Source organism: Scatophagus argus, chromosome 22, assembly GCF_020382885.2.
Source record: "Scatophagus argus isolate fScaArg1 chromosome 22, fScaArg1.pri, whole genome shotgun sequence".
NCBI lineage: Eukaryota > Metazoa > Chordata > Actinopteri > Scatophagidae > Scatophagus > Scatophagus argus.
In genome coordinates this window covers 12,412,967-12,437,718 of record NC_058514.1, presented here as the reverse complement: position 1 = coordinate 12,437,718, position 24,752 = coordinate 12,412,967, and the positions used below count along the sequence as shown (strand labels likewise).

The following is a 24,752-nucleotide window of genomic DNA, read 5'->3' as shown; positions in this document are numbered from 1 at the left end:
ATTACATGTGTGTCTGATATGTTCTTGAAGTGAACTCACTGACTTTAGCTGTATATTTATTACAATATGTTAAATAACGAAGAGAGTGTGTGTGTTCTGTGAATGTTTTTTTCCTCCTATAATATATAGTTGGGGCTGGCACATGCTCGGTCCATGTGGACTTGGGATCAAATCCAGTATGGAACACCTACTATGTAGCATGGACTGGTGGCAGCTCACCTCCTGGGCTCTGCCGAGGTGTCCTTGACCAAGGGAACAAACCCCTGTGTGTACCTTAACATCTCTCCCCAATAACTTTGTGTATAAGGTCTTGTATGAGACCCTTCAAATGAAGGCTCTGATGTCATCAAGTACCTCACACTTCAGGTAATTATACACGTCTCAACCTTAAGCAAACAGGCTTTTTGACACAGTTGAGAAATTACCTAAGCAGAGAAGATACAAAAATATGTCCATCATGGCGGGGGCGGGTTGATTTTTCAGAAGTCGTACCAAATTGTGATGCAATTAAACAGCCATCAGTGGCCATTTGTATCAGTATTCTTCAGCTAACAACTCTTTAATATCTCATTCAATAAAAACCAGCTCTCTCAGCCAGCCAGAGAGCTATATTTGATCTAAGAGAGGGCACAGCAGCTGACCCTGTCGACTCTTCTCTCCTCTCTGTGTGCCTGTGTGTGCGTGTGTGTCATACTTGTGGAGAGGTATTAGCCTAATGGCAGTTGCATTCAAACACTTTTATTAGCTTTTCACATGCCTCTGCTGGGCTCCAGCCACTGTTTCAGAGCCACTCGCTTTAGCACCACACACACACACAAAGTCGGTCTCTTACTCTACCTCCGTCAAGCACCCACACCCACACACACACACACACAGTCACAGGTCTCTAAGTGAGACAGGGCCCTGGGTAATTTGCTGTAGTGGAGCGGAGTGGCACTAAAAGCCTGCTGGGTAATTGAGAGGCTAGGGGACGGAGTGAAGCCGGCTGCCCTCTGTGTTTGTGAGTGTGCGTGTGCCGGTGTGTGTGTGTGTAAGCGAAGGCCCCTGCTCTCTCTCATTATGCTGTGGCTCCTGCCTGCCTGTCATTGTCTGGACGCAGCGCCCACAGAAATCAACAGTAATGCGCAGTGACACACGGCGTGTGTGTTTGTCTCACTGTATGCGTGTGTGTGTGTATGTGTGTGTGTGTGCGTGTGTGCGTATGCGCCCTGTGCGATGAGACATCATGTCTTCTGAAAAATAACAGTATCCTCACCCTGCCCTTCCATCTCCTACAATGCGAACAAATGCAAACACAATCATAAATACACACACTTCATTCTACTAGCTGTGTCTAGTCCGAAGTCAAACACAGACCCTGAGCAATCTGTCTGCCCTCCCCCCATCTCCATGTTCCTCCCCTCTGCCTCTTTAAACCCTTACATTTCTGGCTAGATTTAGAAAGTGTATACATGTCCATAGGTGTGATCACTGATAGGAACCTGCCCAACAGCATCTGTTTTCGGTGGTTATCTCCTGGCAGTGTTTATGACTGGACTGCACATCTTTAAGTGGTTTACACTGGGTGAGAGCTTTAATGAAGGGATTAAGTGAAAGTTTATGGAAAGGTTAATGTTAAAGGGTCACTTCACCAAAATTACATGGTGTGTTCTGTTCTTTTGCAGCTGGATTTTGTGAATCATTTGACATTATTGTACTGGGGAGACATATACCCCAAAACCTCAGATACAACTAGAGCTAAGTGAGATAATGTGCTCTTTTATGTCATTTGGATTAAGTGATCTTTTGGATCATTTGGATTAAGTGACCTTTAAGATCCAGTAGGGTTATGGGTTCCGAGTCAAAACATTGGGTTCTGATGAAGTCACCATGTGTATCACAGGTTAATTATTCATCCGTACACTCCTCTTTCTTCCTCTCTGCCCTTCTACTTCTGATGTTGTGGAGGAGATCAATGCAGTGTCTCCTTTAATCGATATGTGTCACTCACAATTTCTTCAAGCAGACCTTTTATAATGCATGAATGTAATGCTTGACTATGGGTCGCCCTGGTTTGGACGCAAGACCCCGTGATAGCAGGCATGCAGCCTGCTGAAGTGCCCTGAAGCAGGATTATACTGTAAATAGCATAACTTTCTTTCTCTATCTGGACTTCCTTTCTGTTGTTTTTCCTTTCTGTTTCAGTCATTCAGTCATTGTATGCCATCCTGGATGAAGACTTTAAAAATGAATGATTAAAAAAACTAAATAAATAAAAATAGACAAATGAGCCAGAGAGAAAATTAGCCCTACTAATCAAAAAATACAATTCTAAACAAAATCTGAGAAGTGCTTCAAAATTACTGACCATTCTGTTTGTTCATTTGTGTGATGCTGTTGCTATTCCAAGTGTTCATTGGTACAGAAATGAGGTGTTCATTGCCACTAGCAGTGACACTCAAGCCCACAGCAAAATGTGGACATACTCAGGCACCTATATGTTCATACACAAATATTCTTAGGCTTTTTAGACATTTTTCTGACAGTCTTTGTGTGTATTTTCCCACCTCTCCATTAGCTTCACCTGTGTGATGTCAACATCTCACTTTCAGGATCGTTCCTCTCTCTCCTCGATCTCTCTGTGCTGCTGCTCTGCTCTCTGGCCTCTAATTGAACCTGACATCAAATCAATAATTTCACTTTTTTGTTTTTTTTTTTTTGGTCCTTTTGTCTCTTTGTGGTTCTTTGCTCAGACGGCAGTGTTGTGTCCCTTGTTTCAGAGAGAAAAGGGAAGAAGAGTGAGAAGAAAAACAGAAGGAAATAAAAACAGGAAGACAAAGTGGTTGAGCGTTGTCTGAAATGTAAAGTATGGCTTCCATACATACACTTTGTGTGTTTTGTCTGGATGGGTGTGTTTGTGTATCAAGTTGGCTCTCTCGACCATGCACAGTCCTTCCTTTGTTTTCACGTACTGTTCTGCAGCAATGTGATCAGCTAAAGCATGTTAGGGAAGCCATGTCAGAGCAGAGGGCTGGAAAAGAGGCTTTTCCCTCCTTACACCAAGTCGTCACTCTCGCTCTCACTTTCAGTCCAATTTGCAGAATTTGTAAGAATGCAAAATTAGTGTCTTAATTGACTGGGAAGCTTCACTTATTTTAAATACAATTTAGTACTTTGGTGATGATCTTACCTGGAGGAATTTCCAGTACAATGAGCTGTGTAGTACTTCTCATAATTCACCATGAAGCCTCAATTAGGAGAAAGACTAGATTTCTCATATTTAATCTAGCCATCTGTGTTAAATATTTAATAAATAAACTTTAAGTGATACAGATGGGATATTGGATCAATGCATACTTTGTATTTGTGAACACAACAATTGACCTCAGTTATGGGACAAAACAACTGTGCTCAGATCCGACGGATAAGGCGGTCTTAGCACATGGTTATGATAGAGGATATGTGATATGAGATTTCAAAAGCTAAACCACTAGTAAATACTATAAATGAATAAATTCCATCATTTATACAAATCATTTAGTAATACTGCAACAATGTGATAATGCTAGTGATCTTTATGATCAGTTATTTCTTCATGAACTCTTTTGTGACACCAAACAACATAAAATATACACATCAGAAGTGTTAAAGTGCTGTCAGACAGTTTACTGTTCTTGGATCATTTGCAAAAGGTCAATGTGAAAAGGAACCAGACCAGAACTAAAATACAACAGTTTATCATATTTTTCTCCCTTGGTCTTGAACAAATGAAATGAGCTCTGGGTGTGAAAACACCCTTAGTTCTTATTTCAGTGCTGTGATATCATTATTTGCACTGCAACACGTTTAACCTCCATCTCACAGTATGGAGACACGTGTTCAAGAGCATTGTGACAAAGAAGAAGATCCTACAGATAATGAACTGTGTGATTCCGCCTCTAAAAATTTATTAAGCTTATCTCGCACATTGACTTCCTTCTCTGTGTGGTCGCAGTGAACTTCTCAATGTGCCTTTATGTATTTTTGTATTGTACATGTGTCATACCCGTCTGCTTTTACACATTTGTCTTTGTATGTCTGAGACGGTAGCTTCTGCGTGTCTTCTGAACAAACTTCCCCATTCTCTGTCAGGGAAGCTGAACAGCTACTGCCACAGTGCTGCTGTCATTTGTTATGTTCCAGTTTGAACAGTAATGCAACTGAAAAAGTTACTAATCTGTGGGTGATGTATAAAAAACAATGATATTCAAAGGGGAGATAGTTTTTAAAGTTTGAAGAAGAAAAGTGGTGATGATGGTCAAAGCACTTATCTGATTGGTCTGTGGAGACAAAGTTATCCTTTAGAGGCTGAACCACATGAGCAGAGTGAAGGGTAAAGAGTAATAGTAAATATACTATAACAAATATAAATTGACGTATTAGCCTTTATCTCAACCAGGATTCATATTTAATTTCAATTGTGTGAATACTAATGTTAAGGCCCTTGTGCGTGAGTCAGCTCTGTGAGGACTGGAAGCTTTCTGCCAAAGATAATGTAAGGTTTCATCTGGTACTATGTTAGTAGGCGAGTTTGGTCTTACCACAGACGCGCTGTAGAAAGTTCTTTTTTTGTTTTAGTATGAGATTGTCCTTAATTTTTCTCTGGCCTTCCTTACGTCATGTGTCCAAAGCTTCATGAGTGAGTAGTAATCACCTGCGCTAAACACTGTTCTGTATACACTATAGCTATATGGTTCAAAGCTTTGCTGCAAAGAATTTCCATCAATTTTATCAAGAAACAGTTTCTCTCCTACTGAAATCTACATCTTTATTCCAAAGGGGGTCTCTCCTGCAACTGCAATCGTCTTGCTAGGAGATACATAATCCACTGATGTGAAAAATAAATAAATAAAAACTAACAGATTACAATCTGAATTAATATATCCATGTTATGTCAACAGTTGTTGACTTACTATTTTTAGCAACCCTCCAATAGTGTTCCAAAGAGTTGCAGAATCAATGGCAAGGCACATTGAAGCTATTCTTTCAGCACAGGGTGGTTCAGCGCCTTACTGAAGACACTTTATGTTGGTTTTTCCTTTAATTTGTCACCTGTCTGGTCACACATAAACACTTGCTCAGATGACCTAACGAAAGACCCCAACAACAAGACCTTTAGAGAAACATTGTCTTGCACAGAATATACCAGAAGGACCTTCAGCATTCAGAGAATTCATGCAGGGACTTCAGTAATGATTAAAAAAATGTCTGACTCTCACCTCCGAGCCTTGACTGGATGTTGATAGCCACAATAAAGCCACGCTCTTTAAAAAAAAAATAAATAAATAAAAAAAAATAATAAATGTGTATATTCCTCTTATATTCACACCTGAGTGTTCAGGCACTTACACAACACAGATACACACACCAAATTGAGATGTCCTAAGCTACAGCTACATTCAACGAGGTGGAAGAGGAAACGATTTCTTCTTTGGGGCTGATTCCAAAGAGTGAGAGAAGGGTGGTAATTTTTCTCTTCTTTTCTCACTATAACTCACACTGTACTCTAACCATGGCAATATTGACTCTAACCTCGATAAAAGTTGTTGGCATTGGTGTGTGTAGGTAATCCATTCAATGTTAAAGGCACTCGAAAACTTTATTCTTCTTGATGAAGCCTACACATCACCTAATCATTCACGTTTTTCCTTCTTGTTTCATACACTTCTAAATCCTGTATGTATCAGGTTCTTTGCAAAAAAAAAATATTTTTTTTCAGCCTGAGATTGTCATCACAAGTACCACTCTTGTTCATTGTTTTGAATCAGCCATGGGGGAATAAATCATTTTCTCTTTTACCTTGTTGAATGTAGCTGTAGCTGCAGATACTGTTCCAGGAACTTATATGTGTTATCTGTATTGTATATATGTACACATATATGTTTTTTTTTTTTTTTTCAAGAACAAGCCTTTAGTGTGACCATCAACACACAGTCAATCAGTCAAGGCCTCAGAGGTAAGGGTCAGGTTTTTCTTTGTTATTGCTGGAGTCTCTGCACAAATTCCCTGAATGCTGAAGTCCTCTCAGCCCAACTAGATTGTGTGCATAGACAATGTGTCTCTGAAGGTCGTTTTGTGGGAGTCTTCCATCAGGTCACCTTTTTTCAAATATACCATTGTGTCCAAAATATGTTCCTTGGACGAATTCATTACCACAAGGCTTGTGGATGGAGGAGCTGATGTTCCTGTAACACAGATGTTTGTGAGAAATGTTCTTGTTACTTTGTTCAGGAGAAAGTATAACAGGTTGTATGCAGGGTTTTTTGAGTTAATAGTTTGGCCCATCTGCTGACATGAAGGGGACTGATTTATAGCGAGCCATCAGGGAGCAATTGAGATGTTTTGCTTTCAGTTTTGGGCAGCTCTCATATTGTCTGTTTTTATAAGTTCAATGATACAAACGCATCTCAGGAAACTGGTTCTGGTGGTTTATAAAGTTTCGCAGAGGTAAGTTTTGATATCTCGACAGCATCTACAGCATCTGCTCACACTACTGCCACCTTGGGGCAAAGGAAGATAGAAGTTTGACTATTTGTACTTTTATCTGACCATTTGAACCATTTAGCCATTGCTTTTAGCAATTTAGACTTGCATGCATGTTAGCTAGTTTTCACGCACTCCCAGTGGGAACATGGGGTGCACCCACCTAGACCCATTTTTTAAATTATGTTTTTAAATTAGTTGAGGTACTCCACATATTTACACATACAACATTGCAGCTGCTCAAGGAGCACTTGGGGTATAAGAATCAAAGCTCATATGTCTTATCATTCAGAGTCTACTTCAGAGTTTTCTCTAGTTGAGTAATAAAGATTGTTAACTTAGTGATGAAGAGGTTAGTTAGGTTGTGTTGATGGGCTCAAAGTGTGATAAGAAAGAAGAGAAGGTATTTAAGCCCAGCCAACATGAGAGAAAGTGAGCTGATTTTGGTGTAGCTCATTAAAGGTCACAACATGGAGACCATTCATGGTGTCATGCTCCTAATTTCTGAAGTTTGTGCAGTGGCTTGCCATGTCTGAAAAGAGCAGAAAACTTTTTAACTTCTTTGGAAGGGTAACGACAAATCATTCCATCTTCTTCACAACAGACATTTTGCCTTGTTCTCGTAGGAAACTGAGTTGTCTGTAATAATATAACAGCTCCTTTTCTGTTGAAGTGTAAGCCATGACAGCGTGACAGAGAGCCAGCATGCACAATAGCAAGACCCTGAAGCAATCGTTTATTTTATTGTTATTTCATTATTTCCGCCCTGTACTTTTCATACTGTCACATGTCAAAACGATATCCGTGAAAAAGGCCATTTAGCTGCGGATGAGTGCATAAGCAGCACCACTCATCAAAATACTAAGCTGAATTAGTTTGTAGCCTGCTAGACAATGAAGTTGGCCTAGTTAAAGTTAAGGCTTTCTACCTTTGTTAACTAATTTCCTAGGGTGAAACCCTGTACTACAGTGTGGGTGTATCTGAGTTTGGGACTGCGGGACACAAATCCCTGCTTTTGAGTCAAAGTTATTGATGTTTGTAATCCAGTGAAAGCAAAATGTAGGAACAATTACAGATATTCTCTCCATATTGGCATACACATTGTGAAATAAAACTGTACATAGCAAAAGATAACACCCATAATACAGGAAAAGAAAAAAAAAAAACAACAAGGCAAACACAATAGTCCCTGATTAAGATCTAATGTGATTTCACACTACTTGGCTTGGCACAGAGATTTAATTTACTGCTGTCGGACTTAGAGGAATATCTGCGCTGACTTGGGGGCACAGAGGCGGAAAAGGGGAGAGGAGGGTGGGAGGAGGAACCGACTGCATGTGTTTGGAGTGGGAGCGAGTTTCGGGGGGGGCTGTTCTGTTGAGGTCAGATTGGGGGGTGGCGGCGGTGGTGGTGGTAGATGGTTGGAACTGAGGGGAGTACTGCCAACAATGGTATCAGCACAAGTGTTCAGGCCTATGTTTATGCTGTCTCTCTGTTTGGAGAAATTTGTCATGTCCCGTTCTGGAGACGAGGAAGCAACGAGACAGACAGAGAGAGAGAGAGAGTGTGTGTATTTGGATGAGTGCGTGTGAATTCTCAGACTGTGCTTAGCATGGCTGCCTCTCTGGACTGAGCAAAACAAGATGAAGAGATTCAATTTCTCTGCCTTTTCAGGCAGCTGTCCAGTTCAGGGACACACATGTACAGTACATACATTTAAGTGAGCAACCACACGCATACCTATAGGTACATCACACACACACACATACACACGCATGAACAAATGAACAAGCACACATGAAACAAACACTCCATGTACTCATAAGCCAGACAACAGCCATTGGGAATTCTACTTGGTGAAATCAATAGAAATGTATACAGTCACAGACACATGAGACAAGACTATAACGTGTATCTGTGTGTGCATGTGTATACCACTGGTTGATTCAGGCAAAATGGCTTTTGTTGAGTCCCTTGTGCTATGTAACATTACAGAGTAATTACAGAGTGTGTGCTTTGTTTAGGGGATGTCTAATTATGCTGTTTGGGTTGTGCAGGGCCCTGGGGTGTCACCGTGTGTGTGTGTGTGTGTGTGTGTGTGTGTGTGTGTGTGGAGCCGGTGAGAAGACACTAATTGTGGAGGAGGTGTTAATGGTACAGCAACTGTCAGAGAGAGAGAGAGAGAGAGAGAGAGAGAGAGAAAGGAGAGAAAAACAAGGCTGAACGTTTCACTTTGGCCTTTCTCCTAATATTTCATTACCTCTATCAATCAGGACGTTACCCACAGTATCACCTAATGCCACATCTCTGCCATCATCAAAAATCCCCTTTTATACATGGGTTTTGTAACATTACTGGATTTGTCTTGCTCTTGAAGCAATAGCTATTTTACTGCCACAAAAGTTGACTCGTTCAAGCATGGCTGCACAGTTACAGATATGAAGCACTCCCAGAATACTTGACATCCCTCCCACGAGACTATCAGCAGCACAGGACATCACATACAACACCCAGTACAATGCATGAGGTTAGAGATACACCATCATGCTGCTAAGTTGTCTTGGAGATGCTGGACCAATTTCCAGACATTTTTACAAAAGTAGCTTGTAAAATTGAATGAGTGGCATTCTGGGCTGGCTAGGAAGTAAAAAAAAAATGCATGTAATGTTGCAGGATCTTGCCATTGCTAACAATGATGTTACTCTTCTTCGTAGATGAACTGAGCAGAAAGTGGTGTGGAAACCATGTCCAAAGTGGTTATTTCAGAGCAACTCTGTGTAAAAATAATGTACCATAGTAACACAACATGACCCAATCCTTTTTCATATATAACCACAAAAGGTAAAAATGATCAACGTTTATGGATTATACTACGTGTCAGAAAGACGCTAAGGTCCACAAAATCTTTTCTCCCAAGTACGTCCATTAAATCATATGTTATGTCATCTTCTGTCATTTTTCACTTGTCATGGAAGTATAGATGTTCAAATTTCTCTCTTTTCTGTCCACTTTGAGAACATCTTGTTCATGTTGTCTTAAAACTTGAGATTGAAAAGAAGAAAGGCAGAACAATCTCACCACACTGGCATGTTGATGATTCACTTGAGTGACATCTTTTTTACAACCACAAATGTCTGCATGACTTGTACTCTTTATTGTACTTTACTTTACTTTGATTGCATTGTGTCCGTCACTCAATATTGCACCATTCATAGTCTATTTGCATCATTTTTCATTTCTTCCAGAAAAGTTTTCATAGTCATTATGTAGTTTGAACAATGTGGACACAAGAACTTTGGAGAAGGCAGTGAATTTCAGGAATCTCCTTTCTGAGTAAGAAGATCGCAAATTAATAAAGGACAGAAAAATGTCGTTGAGAGGTATGAACACTGTAAATGAATGTACTGAATGGACATAGCAAATGGAGGTGGAACAGTTACAGCCTCTGTGTGTGTTGATCCTATGTTCTAAGACTGATTTTTCTTATCTACAAGTACATGAAAGCGATGTAATGACTTCACTTAGAACCAGACATTTAAGTATCAACTACTCACATAAGGCCATATTTAAAGACAGTGGTACACCAACCAAAACTTGTACCATGCAGTGGACTAGGCAAAGAAGACACTATAGATTTTTGGTTTGAAAACCTCTGAGAACAGAACACAGTGCCTGTATATGTTTGTCAAGTGAGCTTGCTTGTGCAACAAGGTTGTGTGTTTGTTTCAAGGTTTCTACAAGGTCTTACAGCTGTGTAACTGGTGTTCCTATTGACATCCAACAGAAATGCAATCCAGCCATTCTGTGTCACAAAGACAGAACAGAAAAAGGTCTCATTCTTCCTTGTTTATATAATTCTAATTACCCGGGTTGATTTAGACTTTGGCAAAGAAAAGTAGTGATGTCGTATTTCAAAAGGAACCCTTGGTTTGAATAGCCATCGGCCGGCTCTGAGGAGGGGTCAAGGTACTGAGATGTGTCTTTGTCCATACAACAAGCAATACAATACCCTGATGTCACTGATGCATAATTGCTAAGCACATTCCTTTCAGTAAGTTGTGGTTCATGATGACATCTTTGGACCCAAGGGTTCATTGTCTGTATAATATTAGGCCAGCCTGCATTTCATATAATGTGCTCCAGGGCCTTAATTTGCCCATGGAATATAATGAAGTGCATTCTATTATTGTTAACATTATCATTTACAGAATGTGGCATCACAGCCATAATCCATTTTATATGAATACAGGAATAAATGAAATTGCAGCAGCAATGTTGTTGTCCACATGGATTCAGTTGAGGATGGAATAGCGTATAGCACCATGTAAGTTCTTTATGTCAATAGTGAATTGTGCCTTCAAGATACAATTAGAGAAAACTAACTTAATTTTTGTGTACATTTACAGGCATAATGGTCAATGTTAGACTATGAGCGGTCCTTCTATTGCAACAGAAACCTGAAGAGTGGCTCCTTAATGGCATTTTCCCCTATTGAAACGTGGCATGTTCATCCCCACTTACAGCAAGCATACTGTATTGTATATTTTACAGCCTTTTGTAGGGCTGTGTGTAACTGTGTTGAAGTCTATCGTTGGTGTAAGTGTATCTCACTGTGGCCACGAGTAACGTGATTAATTGTTGAAGATGCAATGCAACTGTGTATGTGTGGACTCTTTTAATATGATAAAACACAACAGGACTTGTGACCCTCACACATTGTGACCCTCAGAGATGCTCCAACTGCTGTTCACACACAAACACACACATGCATAGACCCTCAAGGATAAGCGAGTATAGCTAACGGATATCTAGTTATAGAGATAGTTTTGATTTCATGTGCTAAGTTTATAAGATATCTGTTTAAGAGCTTTGTTCTCCATGCCCCAATACCTTGGAGGGGAACAGAGCTTAACTTTTAGTGCTCAAAGAATTGGAAAATTACAATAATTCAAAACAGCATGTCCAAAAAGCAGTGCCCCGGTTAGTCCACAGACCTGGCTGTCAGCAGTTTTTGTAACTACATTTTGTACAGAAGAATATAATTACTGTTGGCATAAAGGCCAATCTGCATTGCTGTTTTATGTGATTTGGACATACAGACCCAATAAAAGCTGTCATTCACTGACTAATTTTTACTTGTACATGAATAAAAGTTACCTCAGGCACCAGAAAAGGCTGCTATATGCAGTGTATTCACAATAAGAATTTATCAATGTGTGTTTGTTCCTCGGTACTTCAGGATGGTCTTTGACCCTGGTCACCTGCAGGCAGATACAGTGGCAATGCGAGGTTACAGAGCAAGACCTCCCCAGACGTCTCTATTGTATCCTGTCTATAATCCAATCAAGTCACTCACATTTCAGCCGGTCAGAAGTTTTCAATTGGCCCTCGATGGAGGTTACTGTCATGCGTTGTTGTGTTTGTGTAACTTATTTTCATTTCAAGTCCGCTCATGTCCCAGTTTCTGAATTCTGTGTGACTTTGTATGTACACTGCATTCACTTCAGTGTGTGTGTGTGTGTGTGTGTGTGTGTGTGTGTGTGTGTGTGTGTGTATACATCTCCCCGTCCTTTTACATTTTCTGATTTTTATTAGTTGTGTGTGACACTGTGTCCTTGCAGATTGCAAGATGTAGCCAAACAAATACACTATATAGACAAAAGTATTGGGACACACCTCTTTATTATTGAATTTAAGTGTGGTATGGGACTGTTCTACAGGGGTTGGGCTCGGCCCCTTATTTCTAGTGAAGGGAAATCTTAATACTACAGCATACCATGACATTTTGGACAATGTTATGCTTCCAACTTTGTGGCAACAGTTTGGAGAAGACCCTTTATATTCCAGCATGACTGTGACCTGGTGCACAAAGCAAAGCCCATAAAGACATGGTTGGATGAGTTTGTTGTGGAAGAACACCTTTGGAATGAACTGGAATGGAGATTGCGAGCCAGGCCTTGTCGTCTGACATCAGTGCCTGACCTCACTATTGGTCTACTGCACGAATGTGCAAAATTTTCCACAGAAATTCTCCAAAATCTTGTGGAAAGCCTTGACATAAGAGTGGAAGCTGTTATAGCTGCAAAGAAGTTTATGTATGTACAAAGTAATGTTACTGAAGTCCCTGTTGGTGTAATGATCAGGTGGCCCAATACATTTGTCTATATAACGTACATTTACGTTTAGTAAGCAGTTTATTAGATGCCTGCACAATCTAATCGATCTAAAAACAAAAGTTTCCTCAAATGATCCACACTGTTTTGACTTTACCATTTATATTTCTGTATATTCATGAATGTTGTCTTTGTTCTGTATTAGTCAGACTCCCACTGTCTCAGAGAAACCAGCATTTCCACACTGTCCTGTAACATAACCAGCATAGTAGTCCTATGATCTCTCCACCAGCACATTGCCAACACACTACTTTGACACTGTTTGTTTTTTTCATTTTTTTGAATGTGAAACTACTGTAGCTAATGCTTGTGTGCATGTTTAGATTCACTTACTTACCGTACACGTCTTTGTGCTTTTCGTTGGTGTGTGGCAGCCTTTGGTGGCACGGTCCTATGGTCCCTCCCCTCTCCGTCCACTCTCTTAGCGGTCTTTATCTTCCCAACAATCAGGCTTTATCCCTGGACACTCCTGGTCCCACGGTAGCCCTGGGAGCAGCAGCTTGGCACTCCTATACAAACCAAAGCAAACCAGACATATTTCCTGACATGTGTTCACTTGTATAACCCACTCAACCCCAACCCACACAAACATTAACACACAGACAGTGTGGAGACTGTTGAGGCAAATAACAGAATATGGAAATAAAATCTAAAGTTAAGTGTGACCAGACTGTGTCTGATATTCTGTTTATTTTTTTAAAGAGAAGAGAAAACATTAAAACTTTGATTCTGTATATTCTGTATAAGAACATAATATTTCTGGTAAGATATTATGTCCTTGTTTCATACGCCTCATTTTACATTTCAGATTTGAGTTTATTTGGAGAGTTTATTTTAAAAAGACAATGATAATGCAAGGTCACTGGGCTGTACAAACAGAGATGTGTAGAGATGTGATTAGAAACACAAAATGTCAACAAGAATAAAACATCAGAAAATGAGACATTTCCATCCAAAAAAAAAAGAAAAGAAAAAAGAAAACGTGATGAAAACACCCATCAGAAAAAAGGCATTCAATACAATGAGAATGAACAGCCACACCAGAGTATAAAAGCTGTACTGTGTTAGCATCGGCATCAGAAGTTGCAGAACATGATGTGGTGTTTGATCACAAGAAGCCTTTGGCACTGTGAGATGCTGTGCACAGAGAGAAAAAAACTGAGAGCATTGATTTCATTGTAGAGCAGCAAGGAGTGTGTGTGTGTGTGATTTGGCAAATGTGTGTGCGTGAACCGTCTGGAACATAAAACTATAGAGGCCCATTCAGACCTTCCATCAGGAGATAGCGGGGACATTGAACTGCGGCAACAAAAGCAGATTTCCATCAGACGGAGTTTCTGAGAGAGAAAGGCATTGTGTTGAAAGAGGCTTAATGGAAGCTCAACTTAGAGCTTTATTCACACAAACTGTACTCTGGGGTCAGGAGAAACACGTATGTGTATACACACACTCACACACAGGTACACACACTCACTCTTCTCATATACCAAATACCCCTTCTTCTTCTTCTACACTAAAATTGGCACTCTTAGTTTTTATAATGTTTGTGACCAGATAGTCACCAGTCATAATGCTCTGGAGCAAGGCACTTAAAGCACATTACATTACTGACCTGGATCAGCTCCTTGGTGCCAAGCACAAAGATAACACACATAGGCAAAAATCAAAGGAAGATTATTTTAAAAGGGATATTTTTCAATTTGCAATACTATAATATCAGTATTTTTGTAAATTATTTTCTTCCTGTTCATGCCCACATGGCATAAGAAGGCTAAGAATTTCCATAGATGCATCATACAACAGAACAGAACTACCAACCAGCTTTTAACCAGCATGTCACTGATACTTTTATTGAATAAAGTCGAACATTGTACGCCTAGCAATAAGTCCACAAACATCAAAATGGGTTGTCAGATTGCATTCCGAATTCAACTCGCATTATCGTATCTTTCTCTGCTATGGTTAAGGAAATGTTTAAATTTAGGCAAGTAAAACTCCTAGGTTAGGCAAAGATCATATTTGGAAAATGGAAGCAAACCACAGTGTCGAATTACTGCTCACTAACTGGCCGCTTTCTAGGCTACCTATTTTACAGCTGTTTGGGGCAAATACAAACAAATCAAGTCATATTTGCAGAAAGAACTTGTTAGACAACACCTCTGAAGGGTCACACTGCTTCTAAGTTTGCTTCTGAAGGTAATCAAGCTTCACAAAGACTCTGTTTATGATGTTAGCCTGATGGAATTCGTACTACTCCCAGTTGTAATTGTGAATTGTAATTATGTCAGTAAGCGATCTGCGTGAAGATATCCTGTGTAGGATTTGTCCAGGCTGTTCCCTGTTATAATGGCAGTTTAAGTCTAACTGCTCCCTGTCTCACTAAAGAGGTTTGTAGCCTACCTGTGTGTGTGAGAGAACATTGATCTGTGTGGATGAGGGGGTGGTGTGAGAGAGAACCTGTTAGGACTCTTAAAACTTATTATCACAATCATCACTTTAACTGGACTGCTTATTAGTTGTTCATTCTTGACACTTAGCAAACAGTTTCAGTGTCTTAAATTTCATCTGGATTTTAACCACATAGAAGACACTTGAAATGTTGAAAATAAGTGAAACAAACCAATCAATCAAATGGTAAAATTGACAATATGCACATACAGTACATAATAAGAGTATTTTATATTTATTTTTGGGATTAACTTTCCTGTTATTTCCCTTATGACACACTCTTCATGTTTCATAGTGAAACAGCATTGTACATCTGTTCCCTACCTCCCCTGTCTAAATACCTCTTTAACTCTCTTCCTCAGATCAGACTTGTCCTCTTCTGTGTTACATGTTAACTAGGGATGAGCGAGCAGGCCTCCCGTGGATTAACCGCCGACTGACTCCAAAAGTTGCAGTCAGACTTCCTTATTATGAGATGTGTAAAATCTTCACAACACACACGTGTACAACAGTTTTGAGGTTCCAAACTAAGTGTATGCAAGCAGTACTGTAGCGTTGTCCCCAAATCACATCTCCCAATATTCCCCTGGAAAAGACTACACAACGGCTGCTCCCAAATCTGATTGGTGTTATTTGTAAGTCAGCCTAAATCTCAGAGAAGCTACACACACAAATGAAGCAGGGCTTACTAATCCATTTGTAAGGCAATAGGCAGGCAAACAGGCAGGGGAGAGCTTGCCAAGTGTTGTAATCACAACTAAAGATGATGAGCCCACTCCCTTCCTCTGCACTCCACAGTACTGCGTGTTTCTGCATGCATGTGTGCATGTGTGTGTGTAAGAGCGTTTTTGTGCGCGTCCGCATGTTTGTCCTACATCGCCTCCTTTTACAAAACTGTGACAAGTGCGAGAGGAAAATGAATCGGTATCAAGTGGATAATCTACAAAAGTACACTAGGAGCTTTTCCACCTTATGCAAGTCCCCCGCTCATTCATCGGCTGATACCACGCAATCTCTCCGAGAACAACAACAAGCCGGCGATATGAGTTCTGAAAAGGCAGTAATTGTAAGCAGGTTGGGGAATAAATTAGAATGATGACAAAATACAGATAAATCCAGCTTAAGAGAGATGTACGCCACTGTTTATTTGATTTCAGCTTTTCTCTCTATCCTGCTCTTTCTCCCTCCCTCATTCCTGATCTTTTTTAGTGGGGTGGAAAAATGGATTTTTGTCAGTGATTTGGCCCTGAAATAGCTTATTGTCTAAGGCAGCCACTGTGCGGGTACAACGTCAACATCACATGTGTGTGTGAACGCACTCGCCTGTTTCCATGGGGAGTAATGGCCGTGGAAGTGTGTATTGGCTCGGCTGGCACAATACGCCACTGTGCTCATTGGTTTAGACATGTGTGTGTGTGTGTATGTGTGTGTGCATGTGTATATGTGTTTACAGTGCGTGTATGTACTTCTATAGTCTCTCTTGTTGATATTTATAGATGGAAGAATTCTGGTAAGAAGAGGGTGAGGGATAGGAGGCACGTAGGGAGCAAAAAGGGGTGGGGGAGGGAGAGGAAAAATATAGAGGGATGAAGAGAGGAGGAAGAAGAGGAGGAGAGGATTCATAAACTAGAATGTGTTAATCTGCCCCCAGCTTTCTGATTGTTTATCTCCCTCTCACTTTTTGTGTTTTGAGTTGCCTGATTATCCAGTCAAATGCAGGTTCTGCAAATGGGTTTCAAATTCTAATTTGAAATTTGATCTCTGTGTTCAAAAGCACCCAATGCTCAGAGAATAAACTTAGACATGCAACAAATCCTAAATTTGAAAACAAAAGTTCAAGTAAAAAAAAAAAATGAGAGCAAAAAAAACCTTTATCATAATCAATAAATATTGTTCTAATAATTGTCTGTCTTCTGTTCTTTGTGTTCAGGAGTGACAGGCTCGGAGGACGGACGTTTTCCGCTTGGGGTTGCTTCATTTATTAACTGGTAAGTAACTCTAACTGATCTCTTTTAGCTGTGCGTGTTACAGACGTTTCCATCTTCAAGTCGGATAGAAAGACAAAATCAAGCACAGCCTGAAATGGATGAAAGGCTTTTTTATCTGTGCCTTTCTGATGAGGTTTGGTTTACAGTTAAACGCCAGCAAAATTACAGGAGTGAGCAGTCGTCACTTTTAATGCTGTTATTGGTATAACTGTGTCTGTCATGTTTATAGGAAGGCTTTCCACAATATTTTGGAGTGTTTCTGTGGGAATTTTTGTCCATTCATGTAGATCACATTTGTGAGGTCAGACACTGATGGCAGACAAAAGGGCCTGGCTCACAATCTCCATTCCAGTTTATCCCAAAGGTGTTGGATGGGGTTGAGGTCAGGGTTCTGTGCAGACCAGTCAAGTTTTTCCACACCAAACTCATCCAAGTGTTGTTTTTATGGGCTTTGCTTTGTGCATTGGGGCACAGTCATGCTGGAATAGAAAAGAGCCTTCCCCAAACTGTTGCCAAAAAGCTGGAATCATAGCATTGTCCAAAATGTCTTGGTATGCTGAAGCATTAAGACTTCCCTTCCCTGGAAAGGGCTGAGCCCAACTGGCTAAAAAACAGCCACATGCCACACCTGAATTCAATAATAAAGAAATCTATATAGTGAAATCCACCTGGCCTGCCTGACTTTCTGAGCTGCAGGTCTCTGTCTGTTTGAACATGACCGGCCACACGCTGCAGACAGGATAAACAGTGGCTGAATTTACACCATGTCCGACAATGCGGCACCTTCCCACGGGATTGTTTTTGTGCTTTAGATCAAAACTGTGTGAAACAGTCAAAAAATGAAACGTCTCTCTGATTCACTGCTTTGTTTCGAACTAACAACACTCCCTCTCTCCATCCAGTCTGCAGCCCACTCTGCTGCCAGCTGTCTCTCCCTCATTCAGCTGGACACTAACTTTGAATAGTGTTTTTGCAAACAGCAGCTGACAAATCCTGAAAGGAAGAGTTACTAAGAGCAAACTCATCTTCCACCTCCAAGCTCAAATCTTCCAGGCTAACATTTGAGTCCCTCTCCATGTTTAGCCTCAGTAGAGACCATCAAGTCCAGACTGTGAAAAGCTGCATGCTGCAAAGCTTTCTGTGACACTAAGTGATGCTGATATGTAGTTTTGTTTAGAAAAGTGAAGCAGACATATTGAATTTTTCCCAACTTTGTCCTTGCACAGAGCTTACCAGCAGCCAAATTGATATAGTTTGACTTTTGCTTTAGTTTTCCTGTGCACAGTCACATGCTTCTCTCTTGGGAAGTTGTGTTGCTTTTTTGTTGTTGTTTCTCTGCTGAGAAGTGAATTTGACTGGTGGATTTCTGCACATTTTGCAGCACGCTTGTCTATGATGGGCTTTATGGAGAATAAGGCCTGGAGTCAGAGGAGGGCAGGGATAGCAAACCCAGATACAAGACAAATGACAGTGAAACAGAGGCTCAGCTGATACTGAGTGTCTATTCTTTGTGTGTGTGTTTGTGTCCAGACAGAGTGTGTCAAGGCAGTGTCATGATCACAGATTGTGGCCTCATCACTGCTCTGCTGAGGAGATTTAACTGGCACTGGATACACTGACCGTGGCCCTTGTGCGTGTGTGTGTGTAGATGTATGAATGTTTGTCATAACCCTTACAGATCAGCCATGACTCTGCCTGCTGCGTGTGTGTCAACCAGGGGTGACCTTTATCTGTGTGTCCCTGGGAATGTGTGTGTGTGTGTCCTGTGCTCCAGGCAGGGAAAGTCCCTGTCTTCACAGTGGCAGAGAGTTAAAGGGGACACCCTGTTCATCTGTGTCTGGGTGAGTTCGTTCTGTTGGGGGGGTTCCCCATCACAGCGAGACGGGCTGGTACTCTTACATCAGTTTCATCATATTTTTAAAATGTGAATTCACCCTTTGAGTATTCTGCTTCTGTATTTGCTAAGTGCTAATTGATGTCATCAGTTGACATATCCACGAGGCCCAATCATCATACCCTTTTTTAAAAACTGTTCCTTTTGGTTATGACCATCAGGCAATCTTCCAATACGGATTTAACAGTAGAAATAAAAATGGTTATTACGTAGCTACTTCAAACTAGGAGAAAAGATGGGAGAGACTGAGAACACTGTAGTTGTTATCCACCTTCAGAAATGTGATCCCAGCTTGAAATCCCTTAACGAAAACTGAGTAGCAATCCCAGTAAGTAAAATGTAAAAGGCAGCCATTTTCATGGTGTTTGTGATCATAAGGTTAGAATAAACAGTCAGTGGCACCTTATAGTTGAATGGAATATAGGCTCAGCTCGGTCCTGGTTGTATGCACACAGGCAACATACTTGAATGTATAAGCTTTGTCATACTTCCATGTGGGAGTTGCTCTTCAGCACCATTGTGGAAGCTGTGGACAAATCTACAGCGTACGAGCATACACACGAGCACGAAACCAACTTGGTTAGTTTTACAGAAACTCTATGGTTTAAGTTCGTCATCATGGTTACAGTAATAAACAAGTGTAAAAGGTCATGGTAAAGCTATAAAAAAACTTTTAGCAGTGAGCTAACCATCCACAAGAAGCCATGCAGCTGGCAGAAATCAGTAGCTTTGACAATGTTTCCAGCATGAAGGGAATTTGTACTGTGTTTCGTGCACTCATTTCTGTGGTAAAAGTTAATCCAGCTATTTCTACCAGTGTCCTCTCATCGCACTCATAACCAAAGCAATTGCCTATTGAACCTTGACAGAACAAATTGAAGACTAAAGACAAGACTAAAAGAGAATTTTGGCCCAAAATAACAAACACAAAAGAGATTTTAGAGCAACTCCTGTAAGTGATAAATATTCTCTTAACGATAAGAGATCTTCTGTGAAATGCCACACAGTATATCCCTGCAGTAAATATGCTGCTCTCCATACATGGTGATTAATTAGCCCAGTTCCTATCTTGCTGTGTATTTCTTATGCCGAACAGATCCCCCTGTCCTCCCTCTCCCAGCACTGACCAGAGCTGTAAAAGAACTAATTGGCAGCTTGCTTGCCTGCCGCGATGATGATCATGCAAATGTATTGGTGCTTACCAATAGCCGGGGCCCATCAAAATATTACGTCGGCCATTACCCAGAGCTGAGGCCAGCCTAACGAACATATGCTCCCCTCCCCAACAACTCCCCCACCCCCAATTCCTAAACTCTTATTTATGTGTTTAATTTAATGTGCGAGGGAAGAATTTCCGAAATTAAATTTGGTTTTCGTTGGTGCCTCCAGAGAGTGGCGGCGTTATAATAACATGGTAATTTTTTACACGTCTTTATGAGAAATGAGAAAATTAATTCTTTCTGACAAGCTGTAATTATTGGGCTTGGAACAGTTGCAGCTGAACAGTTTGGGCTGTGGTAGCCTGGCAGTGAGCTGAAAGAGGGAGAGAGGATGGGGTGGGGTTCGGGGGTGGGGGGGTGGGGAGGGGATAGTTCTAAAGCCAGAATCATATACTCTGAGAAAAGAGAGAGAACAATGGGAGGCAAATGGCAATATTGATGGACAAGGGGAGAGGCAAGTACCAAAGGTGGGAGGAGACGAGAGGAGAGGATGAGAGGAGAGAAGAGGGGTGTGAGGAGACAAGGTGAGACAAGGTGAAGGGGAAAGAGAGGTGGTGTGAGGAGAGGGAGAGGAGTAGAGGGGGATAGAGGAGGAAAAAGAGACAGAAGAAAGAAGAAGAAGGGGACTAAATGAAAAGAGGACAGGGATGATGGACATGACTTGTGAGGCCACAAGGTTAGATGACATAAAGGGAAGGAGGAGAAGAGATTGCAGAAAGAGATTAGGAGAGAAGAAAGGGATGAAAGGCAAAAAAAGAGAGAAGTGGGGATTGAGGAATCTGGGGAGAGAAGAAAGAAAAGACAGGAGAGGAGATGAGGTATGAGGAGACAAAACTGGATGGAAGGAGGTGGAAGGAAAGTAGGAGGGGAAGAAGGTGAGTTAAAAGAAGGGTATGGTGGAAGACACTGTGCTAGAGCTGACGAGGTTACATTAGAGGAAAGGAAACATGAGGAGAGGAGACAGGGTGTGTAATGAGGAGTCATGCCTGTAGTGTGTTACATCAGGTAGGAGTCCCTGTCTTCTTGTCTGATGTCATTGGAGGAGGCTCCTCCACCTCCACCTGCACCTCCTCCTGTGTCAAGGTTAAGGTACATTAATATTCACAGTCTGCAGCCAGTCTGGCTTTGCTCCAGGCCTTCTTAGGCTTCCTCACACACACTAAAAGCGCTAGCATCTGCTCATACTTACAGAGCTTCTTCCTCTTTGCTTCATCACGCACAGGCATGCGTTCACACACACACACGCACGCGCACACACACATACACAGAGCTTCCTCTTCTTTGCTCTCATCATGTGCTGAATATGGAACATGATATTGATATTATGTGGCCATATTGTCGTTTCTCTGCAGTTATTCACTTAGGCTGCAGTAAAAGCACTCTTGCTGTTGCTGGGTGACTCATTTAATGTCCCATTTGTGGTGTGTGCAGCCAAGTGGCCATGTGTCTTCAGAGCCTTAAAAGGAGAATCAGTGTTTGTCTTTGCCATTCTGTGTGTGTGTGTGTGTGCACGCGTGCACTGGTGCTTGGAGGTCACTATGATCAAAGATAGCTTTGTACAGCGCATTGGTCAAAATGTACAAATGTCTCGCTGTGTGTTTAAAACTCAACGCAGTAATTTTTCTTTCATTGAGACGTTTTAATTCAGTAGTGTAGGTGTGGACATATCAGAAAACTTTTCTTTGATTCATAACCATGTCATAGTAAGACTGTGAATGTGGTGTATGCGTGTGTGTTTGTGTGTGTGTGTGTGTGCGTGTGCACGCGCTTCCAGAAACCCTTCCTGTTTATTCATTGAGCATGTTCCATTTTGTCCTGTGCTGTTAAATGTTTCATCCTAGCAAAGGCATGATGGGACCCCCTGGGGATGAGGCATCTGCCCGCCCGGCCACACGCTGAATTATACATGACAGCACAGGACAGTGTGTGTGTGTGTGTGTGTGTGTGTGTGTGTATGAGAGAGAGAGAGAGAGAGAGAGAGAGAGAGAGAGAGAGAGAGAGAGAGAGAGAGAGAGAGAGAGAGAAAGCATTTGTAGGTGTCACTGAGTGAAGTGTCCACTTTGTTGCGTGACTCTATTTCAGATCTGCACTGAGCTGCCTTCACTTCCATATTGTCTTGCATGCCCTCTCTGTGTGTGCAAGTGGTTGTGTTATGTAGTATTACAAAGAAACCTGCCTTTTAAAATGGTAGATCAAGCAGCTGACCAAGGGGTTGTCTTGTGTTGCCAGGCCAACTGTATCTCAGCACTACATTGTGCTACAGCTGGACAAAACTTACCAGAAGCCATTCTGGCAAAAAGGGAAAAACGGTTTGTGTTGGATTATCACAAATTAATGGAGCTACTTTGTGTAGCTACGTTATTGTGGAAGATTAGTTGATGAGTTTACCTCATCTGAAACTTTGTCAGATATAAATATTTTTTTTCTCCACAGGTAATGAATCAAACCAGAGATAAAAGTGAAATAAAATATCCACACGTGCAGGAAGCCTAAAAGGATGGTGTTATCTGTGTGCCATATGTGCTGAAATATTAGTCTTAAGAGCTAAGTTGTTATTTAGTGGCCATTCAGACAGAGATGAAATACAGGAATAGGAACAGTTTGTTAGCCTAGAATACAATGCAGCAGGATTCATATGGTCCTCTGTCTCTGAGACTGTGAGGTAAAATGATGATCATTTTTCACAATATTTTGACAAAGAAAAGAATTGTCAGTTGCAGCCCTGAACTTGACTATTGACAGGGGCATAAAATAACTTTTTCCTTTGTTGCTTTCTCGATAAAGTGTACACAAACTTATCTTATCGTACCTCTCTTCATCATCACACTGTCTTCTGCAAATATCTACGCACACTTTGTATGTGCAATAAAAATCTATTCATGTATTCAGACATTTTGTGGATATTGTGGCTGATAAAAGTTCAGCTATGATGACAAATGTGATGATACTTTCAATACATCCCCCTCCACCCCCCAAAAAAGAGAACCTTGTGTCTTATGAAAGGTTAAATAATTTACCCTCTAAATTTGTGTCCATGTAATATGTGTGTTCATGTGTGCAGGTATGTGTGTTGTGCACCTGAGGTCTTGCTGCTGTAGTTAATGAAAGGCCCATCTCCACATGCAAATGAGGCTGCTGTTAACCCCAATCAGAGAGGTCGCTGAGTGCGCATCAATCCCGCATCTCCCTGAGTGCTACACAGGCAGCACACAATGGTTCCCACCCCTCCAGAGGCCCACAGGTAATTATTGGGAGCCAGAAAGGGAGAGGGTCAGGGGAGTCGGAGTCTCGGGGAGGTGTGTGTGGCCACCAGTGCTTCTTGCATGTCATTTACGGGAAACACAAGGTTGGTTTGCATGTTGGGTCAAGTGCAAGTGCTGTCTCCGACCACACCCCTTCCTCCAAAAGACACACAAACACGCGCGCTCGCAGTGTGACAGGTAATTACAGCATGAGAGTGTCTGTGCTGTATGTAAGATTAGCAGGTCAGGTCTGCTGTCTGCACCCTGCGGGCTTCGGAGCGTCACCTCTTTGACTACATCCACAATGAGCTCCATTAGCCACGTCCTTCCACCTGTTGTCTATTTTTTTTTTCTTCCTACCTGTCAGTTAACCGCCTTATGTTCGGCCTGTGTTATGTTCCTGTCTGTCAATTACAGATTGTACGTGCTGTTTGAACAGCGAAGTGAAACAGCAATGACGTGACAGTAAAATAACCACGCAGCATTGGCCATTTCTTCCACTTAATACCAGCCTTCACATCTCTTCACGTCACCAGCGGCTGTCAAAGTTGACTTTAAAAGTGGGGAGTGTAGATAAGTTTTGTTGGTTCATTTATTAAACATTTAAAAAAAAAACTTTTATGACAAAATGATTGCTGACACGAAAGTTTAAGAGAGTGTGAGGTGTCTGTTGAAGTAATGACCTAAACTAAGATGATGTGCTTCAAAATTGCGTGTTTTAAGAGAGAATCATCCACTGGGGAATTTCTGGTTGATCTGAAAATATCAAATGCTTCCTGCATGGTAGAAGTTTTGTTTGACTTTGTAGCCTTACTGGGAGACACTTTGGGTGCCTCCAAATTCTCATGGACTAGTATGACTGGGAAACTTTGCTGTACGCCATGACTGCTGCTTTTCGCCGACCACCAAATCATAAAGATTTATAAACAAATATGTTTTTTTTACATGGTGCATAAAAAATATACACATAAACTGGCTATTATGTCATATCGTTCAGCAATGGAGAAATTTCCATCTCCAGAAGTCCATTAATTTACAGAAAAATGTCAATTCTAGCATTTATTTTTATCTCTTTTTTCTATTGAATAAAGACAAAAATGAATCTCGCAGACTCAAAGGTTGCTGGAATGGTGGACTGAAACTAAAGCTGGGTTCAGACCAATAACAACCATTAGCTTTGTGCTGATGTGTCTCCAATACAGCTTGAAAAGTTACTGACAACACCTATATTTAAAAATACTGTAGCCAACAGCTATAAAGGGCAAGCAATCTATATAACTTCACAT

At 41.1% G+C, this 24,752-nt stretch overlaps 1 protein-coding gene and 1 long non-coding RNA gene across 8 annotated transcripts in view; one reads left to right on the top strand and one right to left on the bottom strand.

Moving 5' to 3' along the window:
- The window catches only part of LOC124053467, a 254,075-nt gene that overhangs the window by 69,369 nt on the left and 159,954 nt on the right, over positions 1 to 24,752 (bottom strand). Inside the window, exon 3 of the long non-coding RNA XR_006842158.1 lies at positions 13,012 to 13,183. This is a non-coding gene — a long non-coding RNA (uncharacterized LOC124053467). The remainder of the gene's footprint in view (positions 1 to 13,011; positions 13,184 to 24,752) is intronic.
- sox5 (SRY-box transcription factor 5) overlaps positions 1 to 24,752 on the top strand; it is a 216,014-nt gene that overhangs the window by 66,581 nt on the left and 124,681 nt on the right. For all 7 annotated transcript variants that reach the window (XM_046378638.1, XM_046378637.1, XM_046378634.1 and 4 more), the window contains one exon: positions 17,053 to 17,110. The gene's annotated coding sequence lies outside the window, so the exon portion shown is untranslated. The remainder of the gene's footprint in view (positions 1 to 17,052; positions 17,111 to 24,752) is intronic.